Source organism: Chaetodon auriga, chromosome 4 (assembly GCF_051107435.1).
Source record: "Chaetodon auriga isolate fChaAug3 chromosome 4, fChaAug3.hap1, whole genome shotgun sequence".
In the NCBI taxonomy this organism is placed as follows: domain Eukaryota; kingdom Metazoa; phylum Chordata; class Actinopteri; order Chaetodontiformes; family Chaetodontidae; genus Chaetodon; species Chaetodon auriga.
The window spans coordinates 16,428,719-16,440,874 of record NC_135077.1 but is presented as its reverse complement, the minus strand read 5'-3'; the positions used below and the strand labels follow the sequence as shown (position 1 = coordinate 16,440,874).

The 12,156-nt window shown below is 42.7% G+C and overlaps 1 pseudogene across 1 annotated transcript in view; it reads right to left on the bottom strand.

The window, feature by feature from the left end:
* Positions 1 to 8,305, bottom strand: part of LOC143319293 (protein ELFN1-like) — a 101,503-nt pseudogene extending 93,198 nt beyond the window's left edge. Inside the window, exon 1 of the transcript XR_013077068.1 lies at positions 7,950 to 8,305. The product of XR_013077068.1 is annotated as a protein ELFN1-like (transcript). The remainder of the gene's footprint in view (positions 1 to 7,949) is intronic.
* Between the last annotated feature and the right edge of the window lie 3,851 nt (positions 8,306 to 12,156).

Below are 12,156 nucleotides of genomic sequence, written 5' to 3'. Positions count from 1 at the left end.
ATGCTTAATAATAGACAAAACTACTTGACAAATGTCGATTTTTTTGGAAAGTATGGTGCATAGTATAAACTTGAAGACAGGTTGTAACTCAGCTTCTTTATGGCTTGATAATGCGGTATTCAAGCAGCCCTTCATCTCAACTGGTCAGTCAGTAAATCTGTCATCACAGTTTGGTGAGTTGCTAAAGTTCGGCTCCGTCATGAAACAAAGCTGCTTCATTTCCGCCACTGTGGCGACACAGCTGGAAATAAAGCACAGTTGACTGTTCCTCAACTTTTTTGAGCAACTGGGTAACTTTTGCATGAGCCCCATTCAATCTGGGCTACGCGAGCTACTTCACACACTTATCCAAACCTACAGTAGGAACATTCAAGTCATAGACAACTCCATCATGCACACATCAGAGGATTTATGCTGCTGACATTCATACTTTTGCAAAGGAGGAAGACTCTCTTTTTGGAATTTCCTCTCAAAGATTGTTCCATTTCTTACGTGCTTTACGCTTCTTAGTGGGGTTTCTTCTTTCTTCTCTGAAAGCTTGAGCTCTGAGCCACTGCTGTCGGGGGCCTGGAAAGCCCATTGAGACACTGAATAGGATATCAGACTACACAAACAAAGTTGGCTTGACATGACTTGACAGAGTGAAACCACAAGAAATATGATTTCTCTTTTTGTAGATGCCCAGTTCACACATGTACCACAAATGCACATAAAGTAGCTTCTTTTGTCCCACAGCGATTCCCTCAACAGTAAAACAAAAAGAAACAGAGGGCTTACTTTCCAACCCTACTCTGAGATTTCAGGTTTTATGCTGTCTTACTGTAAGGTTTCCCATACATTGACCGTTTCGAACTGTTCGCCGTGACAGACTGTTGGAAAAGGATAAATGTGGCAGATTTACCACTCAAATTTTTTTAAACATGTCCTTGAATTTCAGACAGAGGCAGACAAAACCAGATCTCATATTGTTATCCAGTGACCATGGATTTCATCATCCGAAAAGACAGCTGTCACTGGGAGATTTTATCAGTTGTAGCTAGCTACCTAATTAAGCATATATCATCTGCATGAGTCGGTTGAAAATGCTGTCTCTGGATGACTTTCTAATGTTGCCAACGGATTCATTTTGAAGAGAACTCTGTAAAAGAGTCTTAAATACGCACTTGATGGCTACATACATGACATTGTGCATGTCTTGGCGCAAAAGTCAGCCCTTCATGTAGAAGTCATGGATATACAGAGGATCGCTCTATTACGGTGTAGAGTTAGTTAGTCCAAGCACTGTAAACATGATAATGACAAATGCAAGATCATTTCATCTCATACTGAGCAAAAAAGTTGGAAATCTGTGTAAAACATATGTAAAAACTGAATGTAACCATTTGCAAATGATCTGTTTTTTACCAACAACCATTTTACAAAGTGTTCCTGAGCCCGGGTAGTAATCTCCTTTATCCAATCATGTGTTCACAAAGTGGTGAACCTCGCTCCATCCTCGCTTGTGAACGACTGAACCTTTCAAGGATGCCTCTTTCATATCCAATCCCAAAAACTATGTTATGTATAGCATCCAGAACCAGTTTTCATACAGTGGGGAAGACTGTGCTGTTACAATCAGAGCATTTTAACTTGACTTGTAACCCTACAAACGGCGCAGTATGAAACGCTGAGTTAAGATACTAGCTAGCAGTAAGCTAATTTGCCAGGACATGCTGACGTCTGCAGCTTCAATCCAATCCCTGAACTTCTGCTCTTGTATTTGTTGTTTTGGAAAGTCTGAAAACAACAGCAAACAAAGCTCAAACTCTTTAAATGCTGAACATCTTTGTTTGACAACCCAAAGCGTCAACATGTGTAGCAATCCAAAGCCTGACAGGCCTGCTGTGCCTAGGTACAGTTGCTAAGCTACGCCTGGACAATCACTGTTAGAGGAGGTCAATTACGGTTCTGAATTGTCAGCAAAACATGCAAAAATTAAGTCTCAAGAGCATGTAGTGTGCCACAGAAAGATACATGAGTGGTTCTCAAATATAACAAGTCCCCACAATGCAATGAAGGTATCTAAATCTTTGTTCTAAATATTTGTAGACTCTTTAGGGTGTTATTTCTCAGGGCCTTAGATTGTCAGCTGGTTGTAAAAAGAGCTACTGGGTATTAAATGGACCTACAAATGGGTTTTCAGACAGGGAGTAAAAAACATTTCAGGATTCAAACGGTTTCTCAAATATGAACGTTATCTGTTAGCTAACAGACAGAATTATCCCCGCCCTTCTTCTCTATCATTTTCTCTGTCAGAGCTAGTCTCAGGGTATTTCAAGCAACGGGAGGAGGATACAAATGACGCCCAAACCCTCGAGAAATTTGTCACCAGAGAAGAGAGGAAACGGAGAGAGATGCCTGAAAGATAAGAAAGGAAAGAGAAATCAAAAAAAACAATCTCCCTGTTGCTCTCCTGCTGCAGGTATCTTGGGGTTTGAACGGCAGATCGTTGTCGGGAAATGGAGGAAGAGCCAACGTGCCGCTCATTCAGGGGAGGTAATACCATTTCAGTAGTCCAGCCTCTGGTAGTTAATGGGATAGCCGGGGAGATTTCTCCTCTTAGCCCTGAAGAGCAGCTCAGAACAGAACATCAGAGGGTTTTTTGAGTCTTTGCCAGGCCACAGTGTCTCCAAACTACCTCTGCCACAGAGACAGTGCAGTGTGCAGAACAGAGGGCAGAGGTAATGAAACAGAATAGAGACGAGCAGGCTGGGAGGAAAACACAGCTATTGAGCACTTTCTCCATCTTTCCCACCCTTTTGTTATTTTTTTCCCTCTGCCTTTTCATTTCACCCTGTGGCATCACTGTCCCTCTCTCTATCTCTGTCTCTATCACCTCTCACCCTCTCTTCTTCCTCCTGCTCGCTCTTCCTCTCCCTCTCTCAGCATACACACCACGATCTCCCCTTGATTTCCAGAGAGGCTGGTATAGCAGCAGCAGGCATACAAACTAGCTGACTCAATATACACACATGGGCTGCATGAATAGGGTGTGTGCATTGTGGCAGTATGGAAAAACGGAGGCAGAGATGAGAGGAAAAGGAGGAGGGTAAAGGTGTTTGGGGAGGGGGGGGTTGAAAGAAGAAGAGAAGATGAGAGACCTTTGGTGGAGAGTTTAGGTTGGGATTAGCTCTAGCTCGGGCATGCTGGCATCAGCAAGACATGCGTCAGCATACATTAAGCAGCTCATTCATCATTCACGCTATGAGTGTGAGGTATGAGGTCACCGGTGGGTTGTCTCATTGTTTCGAAACGTAACGCTCAGGTTAATGAAACTGGCTCTCAGGAATCCATAAACTACGGCTTGAGACCCAAAACGATTCGAGATTCTTGGATTCCCACACGAAAAGAGACAGATCAAAATCTGATGAGCGTCGGGTTAAAAAAGTTTAGACACCATGTCAGCAAAGAGAGTGAAGTATAATTCAGGTTTACGAGAATATGAACCTATGCCCACAGATTGTCTGTATATGGACTATGCTAAAGTGCCAGATCGCTCAAATTAAAAAGCAAACATATTTCCTCACTTACCTATTGTGATATGTAGTCATGTAGTTTGATTACTGTGTCCAGGTTTTGACATATAAGATGACTGATTCTACCGAAATGCAATGTGGGCAAATGGAACCACTTCGAACAGGTTTTAACAGAGCTGCTTTCCACTGAGGGGGTTGTCGTCTCAGCAAATGACAGATGTTATTGTTAAATTTTTTAAACGTTAATTTCCAATGCTGTGAGCGCAATAAGCTATTTTCCATTCAGCTGTGTTACACTGCGGTGGGGGAGCCCAAATCTCAGAGACTCATGGCTCGATAATTCAGAGCCTGCAAAGTCCCAAAAGATTCGATTTTTTTTTTTTTAATCTTTTTATATCTTGTCCGAACAAGAGATTCGATCAACAGTATCTTGTGCAGACAATAATAATTATTTGATATTATTTTTATCTTATGTGACTAACATATTTCATATGTAATACATAACTTTCCATATCATATATTCTGTAGTCACATGTAGGATATTCAAAGATAGTTTCCTATAAGAAAAAAAGCACTATTACAACTAAAATCATTTCTCCTACTGAAACCTTCATTGTCAAATACCCTTAATAGCAGTAGAACTTGGAAATACTCACATAAAGTACCTCAAAATTGTACGGTACTCGAGTTACTGCATTTAGTTACCTTCTACTTTCTTTAAGGAACAAGAATAACAAAGAAAAAGACAAAGCACATCAGACACAGACTGAAAAATAACACATTAGGGGTAACATATAGAAAACCGCACCCCACCCTCTTCACTATTTGCATACTCTGTGTGTGTGTGTGTGTGTGTGTGCGTGTGTGTGTGTGTGTGTGTGTGTGTGTGTGTGTGTGTGTGTTGCAACTTGCAACAATAACTTCCTAATTACAGTTCCCCAGTGTTAGTGCAATCTTCCTGAAATGCTAACTAGCCTCCTGCTGGGAATATGGTACATTATTAATCCATGTGCTTGCTTAAGCGTGTGCATCCTGTGTGTACGCAGCAATGTGTGTGTGTGTGTGTGTGTGTGTGTGTGTGTGTGTGTGTGTGTGTGTATGCAGCACACACGTGTGCGAGCGTCGCGCATGCATGTCTGTTTGCGTGTTTCTATACACTCCTCTTACCTTCCTATTCAGAAGCTTTGTGCATATATATATAATATATATACATATGTGTGTGTGTGTGTGTGTGTGTGTGTGTGTGTGTGTGTGCGTGCGTGTGCTGTTCTACAGTATGTGTTGGTGCGTGATGTTGCTGTATGTTTGTGTGTTAAAATATTAGACACAATCCAAATGTAGTCTGGCTACTTTTCTCAGACTAGTAGCCTGATCTAAGATTTGTGTACAACTTATTTGTATTCCAATAGTATTTCAATAACAAAATAGAAAATGAATAAATGCAACAGAAGACAATAGCACAGTAAAAAAAAAAATGTGTTCACATTCAGACCCAGTCAGCAGGGAGGTGCCATGTTAACTATGCATGCAGATTTGCTTCCACACCATGGGGCATTCCCTCTCAACAAAGATCAACATTATGACAAGAGATACTGTCGGCTCTCTGAGCACCAACATGCTTAATATGAGGAGCTAGTTTCTGTTGAAATATGGATGGCTCTGACAAATAATAACTAATGAGAGTTGATTTTGAAATTTAGCCTGGGATTTCAGCAGATACATGCTCACACATGTTGTTCTCTGGCAGTGGCAGCTAAAAGGGCGAAAAATGCAGTAAATGGATGGGAGGGCGAGGAGGGATCTCCCATTACACAACAGTGTTTCTTCAGTATTCCTGGAGAACTTGCCCCAAAGTGATGCCTCAAGGTACTGAGATTGTATCATGGATGGGTAGTTCTCTCCTGGGTCCGCAGTAAATGATACAGAGACAAAAAAAGAAGACGCTTTACAACTTCAGGTGAAGGTTGAGAGCAACAACCAGTTAGTATGACAAGACGGCACAGACATTAAACCCATCACTTTTCATTCATTTTGTACTTGCAGACATCCTGGCAGTTCCTCTCTACTAAAGTTGTCACTTCTCATTACTGTTGATTTTTAATGTTTCCACCTGCCTCATTACAGTCCCACCGTTTCTGACATTTCTGCTGCTGCAGCACAAATACCTCTCACTGTGTACTTGCTTGCAGAGAGATTTTGTTTAGCTTCATTTAGTGACGTTTTTAGCTGTAAGGAATCAAACAGAGCAGTTTGATAACCACAGGTTTAGGGCTTCTTTTGTTCCAGCCCAAGCAAAAGTGCTCTGCTCTCACAACTCTTGAGACTGGAGAAGTGTGCTGCAGCGAGCACTGCAGTACTAATGCACGATGAAAGCAAGATGAGCGACCTCTAAGATAGTTATCAATGAATTCCCAGGACAACTAAAGACTTCACTGTGACTGAGGATCTCTGGCCTTGAAGAGAGCCATCCGACCATTTCTCACACCCAAATGCATAATGTCCTAAAATGAGTCATTGAAGCTGTTCTGTTTTAGTGGAACTACCTCATGTGTATTCATGGTGTGAGGAGTGGGACCCTGTTCCTCTCTCTTTTTCTATCAATCTGTCTGTCTTCCTTTTCCTTCACTCCCTCCCTTTGTGGCACTCAGCCAACAATTGGAGTCAGTCAGTGGAAAAACTCTGTTAGTAGTCCATGCCCTATGGGACAAAGTGGCAACAACATCCGTTACAACAGATAGTGGGGCAGTAGGCAGGAGACACAGGGCACAGCAGCCAAAATTTAACTGGCTGAGCGACGTTCTGTCACACACATGCACTCAGCGGACTACTGTGTTTTAACTGCAGATCAAAACTGTTCTAACAGGCCTGGACTTAAGCTGCACAGCCACAGTCTAACTGGGTAAGGTTTGTGCATTTATGCCAAAGCGGTGGTATTCCACCACAAGCTGCATGGCAAAGATTCTACAAGTCTCTGCTCTACTGGAGCAGAGACTCCAAAAGCTATTCTTTCATTTGATGCGTTGATGATGGTGGTGGGGGACACGGTCCAACACGTCACTCCAAAATCTCCTGTGTGTTCAGTTGGGTTGAGATCTGGTGAATGTGAAGGCCACAGTATATGATTCACATCATTTTCACGCTCATTAAAAAAGTCAGTGACCCCTCCTGCCCTGTATGAAAGCATCTGCATTCATTATGTTTCTCCATTCATTAATTCAGCGTTTTTCTTTAAAGGAGCACCGATTTTACACATGAAATTTAGTTTACTCGTCACGAGGAATACTGCATAGGATGTGACAAAAAAAATTAGGTTACGTAATGTCTTCCATAGTTCAGGAGAAGCTTTTCAACATTAAAAAATAATAATTATCCTAAAAATGTCCAAAGATTGGAAAAGAAGAACCCGGAGTTAGGAGTAAACGTCGGGATATCTCAGCATCCACTGCTTAAAATGTAATCAGAATTTCTTTTTTTAATCTGTCTCTTGTCAGTCCCTCAACTTTATGGAACTGCAACAGTTAACGGCTGGAGTACCCCTATAATTTGTCACCTGTCTATACATGGTCAACCTCTTGCATGCACAAGCAGTAGTGGTGGGATGTGCAAAAACCTGTGCATAGTTCCACTAAAATCTTTCGGGAGATACAGCTTAGACTATGAAGTAATGTAGTTTTACAGGAGGCAATTAAAGTATTTCCTGCCACAGAATTCTCAGATCTAAAATAAGAAACATGCTGACAAGAACATACAGATGAAACTACCGTTTCAACGAGATCTCAGAGGGAAAAAGAGTTCAGCTGGATTTTTTCGCTGCCTGCAGCCCAGAGTGTGGAGATTCGCTGTCCAGGGTGCTGAACACTCAGCCCGCTGGACTGCGGTGCGGGTATGAGGGCTAAACCTCATCCTGCCACTGCAGCCCGTCCCGGGACAAAAACTAAATTAAGTGACCACCTTAAATGTGCGCAAAATATGACACGTTTCAGACACGTATTGAAATGCTGAACGGGATCGGATCAAAGTTGTACACTTATAGGTTGCGTAGACCGGAGCACGGGACGATCAGTCAATGCACACATTCACCCTCAGCCGATAATGTAAATCTGGATCCATGCATCTGCACCCGCATTAGCAATGGACACGCGGGGATGGATATAAGACAAGCAAGGCTGCCTGGGAATGGCCAACCAGCAAATTTCCTTTCTTCATCACCAACACACACACACACACACACACACATATATATATATATATATATATAAAAACACACAAACACACACAGATGGGTTCAGTGTCGGTAATTTCAGAACCGCAGGAATGCCAGAGCATTTGGCGTATTTCAAAGTTGCCTACGCAATGCGAGTCCAGCCATCACAAGGCAGGCACATGAAATTAATCAAACGCTTTGTGCGCAATCTACAGATGTTTCCACTTTACCTGCTCCAGATGCCAACGTGGAAGGAGACGTCGTTCCGCCTCGCAGGTCCCCTCGCAGCAAAACGGTCCGCTGGTTGCCTCTAGCAGTATGTGTCTAATGTGTGCGTGTGCGTGCGCGCGCGTGTGTGTGTGTTTTTAAGTCTTTGTCACTGATTTGATCCCGGCTTGCACGTGTCTCCTCTGCGGGCCCTGTGAAGAGCAGTGGCCGGGAAAGAGCTCGGCGGTCGCAGCGGCAGCAGCAGCTCGTGTCGCGATTCAAGATTTTTGGGATGCAAAACGGCGCGTGATGTGATGTGCTGCCTCCTCGCCGCTGTCTCCCTCGTTCTCCGTCTCTCTCCTCTCAGTTTCTGCCTCTCACACTGCGTCAGGCTCCACTCCCCCCTCCTCTCTCTCTCCCTCTCTCTCTCTCTCTCTCCCTCTCTCTCCCTCTCTGTGTTTGACTGCCTTTGAATCTCTCTCTCTTACACACACACATAAACACACACACACACACACACACACAGTGGAACAGACGGTGATCAATTCGCTGGAATCCAGTTTCTCTCTCACTCTCTCTCTCCCTCTCTTTCTATATGTGCCTCAATCATCCTCAATCGTCTCTGGACTGAAGCGACCGCTGGCCAGCTGTTCCGGTAGAGGAGAGAGGGTTGCATGGCACTTCACGCGCCGCAGACAGTCATTTCGATTACTTTCCCATGTGGAGAGCGAGATAGCCTGATAAGTACTGTACTATCAAACTCAAGCTGGCAAAGTTCTTGACGAAATTGCATGAAATCCGGGCTGTTGGAGTTCTTTAGGAGGATGAAAGAGAGTCACACAGCACAGCATTAGAGAAATACTGGATTTTTTTTTTGGAGTGCTGGGAGCCCACATTTCCGGGTGTTTCTCTGCACTCCAGCTGCTGGTGGATGCATCAGGTCTCCTGGAGGCAAAGCTACTGTAGCCCGACCAGAATGAACAGTCCAGTGTTATTTGAGGTTGGCTGTTTGCCTAAATGCACTATGGGGCGACCTGATGTCCTGCCAGCATACATGGTCAGATTAACTGCCTCTTTAGTACAAGCACACAGCGCTCACATAGGCATGGAGGCAGATAAATAAACCACATGAAAGAGGAATGAATGGATGAGCTGAATGTATTAACAGTACAATAAGCACACATACTGTAATCTAAAAAGAACAAGGCTCCTGTTCAAAGACCTTTTTTTCACAGATAGCATAAATTCACAGTTGCATGTTCACTGGCTTACATCATATGTCATGTAAGTGGATATACAGACTATATATAACCCAAGTAATCTGCCGTTACATGGCTGTAGGTGATGGCTGACATTGGAGTGAACCGTAACCTTGTGACCCTCATAATGCATGATTGAGCAATTAGGAATTAGGGGGATGAAAAGCAGATGAGGTCAGGGAGGGAAAAAAGGAAGACACATAACAGAGACATCATCCATTCACAGAAATCCCCCCTCCTGTCTCTCTCTGTGCATAATGTGTGCATAGACCAGACAAAGAGTCCATGAATGACGTGACAATAATATACATCTGCTCCAGCGGCACTGTTAAGCTGACCCTTTGTCTGACTTCTGACCTGTTAATATCTCCACAGGGGATGAACATTTAATGAAGCAGGGTGTTATTATTGACAGAATAAAGAGACCACAGTCCATTTTTAATGCTGTGGTACCATGGTGTTTTTAAAACATTGGATCATAACAACCTACCACTTGGCTACCGCTGAGGTCGTGTCCTCTGATTTCATGAAACTGAAACCCTCTAAAACCCTCTAAACTCACACAAAACTCTATTACTATTTATGGTCAACATGATTTCAGCAAGAGCCATTCAATATATTCTGTGAGTATCTCTCTAAATAGTAGTTCTCATTGTTAGTGGCGGAGTCCGCCATTCCCAAACAGGATTCAAATTGCCTTCAGACATATGAGGGTTTCACAGGAAACGATGCATGCATGAAACCCATGTTACTGTTTGTAATTGTATGGAAGCGAAATGGGCCTCAGGCTACTATTCACTGCTCAGTACTGTTCCTTATGCTGTATCAGAGCTGCATTAAGTTCAGGCTAATGCAAGCCCAACATTTCCCATCCTGCTGCTTAACATTAAGAATGTTCACAGTGAATTTGTCACAGAGGTTAAAGCAATCGCTCATCAAAAATGCATACACAAAACAAGACGGCTTTCAGCATTTTTTGACAGCGGATCAGTTTTAAATATTGCAGGGAGTAATAGAACAAGAGGGAACAGCCAGCGAGATGTTAGTTTAGGAGCTGCAGGCGACAGGCCGCACACCTCCAACTCCTCAGAAAGGTAACCAACTGCTTTGTCTGTCTCCTGCTGCTGTGTGGCAAACTTCTTGCACCGTGCACAGCACGAAATCAGATCCCAGTTGCACATGACATGATGGAAAAAGGCCAATTAGTGTCTGACTTCTTTATCAAAATATGAGTTAGGAGTTATTTTTTGCTTATACTGTGAGGAAATACACAACTTGCTCTTCTTCCTGACAAACCAGGTGGCCAAAAAAAAAAAAGACAAAATTCCAGAATTGTTAAAAAGCATTTACTATCAATTAAAACTAGATCTGAATAACTGTCCTAGTGACGGCAAAGAGTCCAAGTTTAAGTCCTTTTTGTAGATTTATTCCGCGTACAAGGTTCACTGTAAGAGAAGGACATTTTTCCTAAATCAGTTCTGATTAATGGAATGTGGAGCAAACATATTCCATGAGTGAGTACAAAGATTATGCGAGTTCAGAGTTAAAAGGGATGAAATATAGGGTGGAAGCATCAGTATTAAAGCTTTATAAATGAATAAAAACCAATGCTGGCCCCTCCCTCACAGCCACAGATGGCCAGCCGACCTTTAGCTGAAGATGGCAGTGGTGGGTGCTGGAGGGATCACCAGTCATAAACCTTAGGGCTGAGTGGTGCAAAGCAGTCAGTGATTTCAATGTAGAGGTGGCAGCTTTTCCACATTTGACAGCCCCATAATCCCAAACAGATGAAAATGTTGATTCAACAGTACGTTTTCTATAGTCAATAGGAAGCATTTATCATTCTGTACAGACGACCAAGTACTGTTCTCAATTTAACATTCAGTGTGTTAACGTGATGCTCGACGTCCAAAGATTATCGTCCAGCAGGATACCACGGTATTCACAGTGAGACACTCTCTCTATGCATATGCCTTTAGCTGAATGAATGTTAAGAGACTCAGTGTGAGTAGCCGCAGTGAACAGCATGCATGTGGTTTTGTCTGAATTTAGCACTAACTTACTGTTATGTAGCTGGAGTTGGAGCGAATCATCATCACTTCAGACGTTCGGTGGCTGATTGGGTATGAGAAAACTATTACCACTATGGAATCATACGGTCAGATTCATGTTTGATTTTTTTGACTGTGAAACCAGTGATTCACACCTGTGATGTTAAAGTCTGTTATAGCACTTCTCTCAGCCTGCATCCTCTGCTTCCATCACTCAGCTTTACTCTTCAGAGTGACTTCCAACAACACCTGGAAAATGACAATGAGGCTGTTGCCTTCAGCTGTGAGTCAAATATGGAGCCATACACATAGACAGGATTATACTGTATATCTGTAGTGATAGTGGCACAACACCACGAGTTTCAAAAGTAAGAGTTAGGGTCCATTAATCAGGACGCATTATGTAGTTTATTGTGTTTGTAAATGGAGTCGCTTCCTTGTCCATGATGGATTTTGACTGTATGATTGTTGAACATCATGGCAAAATGTTGAGTCTGAGAAGCTTTTGTTCTTTGATGATGGTCGACGAAGAGGAACAGGAAACAAGCTGATGTGTTGATGTTATATCACATTACGATATTACACTAGATTCAGTTAGTTTTCTGTGGAAACAAGAAACACAAAAACAGCAAAATGCACCTGGTAAATGTGCATCGATACTTCGACAAATGCTTTTAAAATGTTTCAGGTTGGCTGTCTCCCGTTAGGGTCTTCTTTCCAATCATCAGAGGAAATTCAAAAGTTGTTGTCACAGTTCTGTGACTTTGACTTAACCATTGTGTGTGTGCGTGTGTGTTCTCAATTAAACACGATCTTAATGACCTTAATGTGTAGGAGTACTGGAGGGCCTATACTGTTGTTTTACCAGACTGTGATCTGATTAATCATGAGTGAGAGGTGTCATCTGATAGGCTAACAAA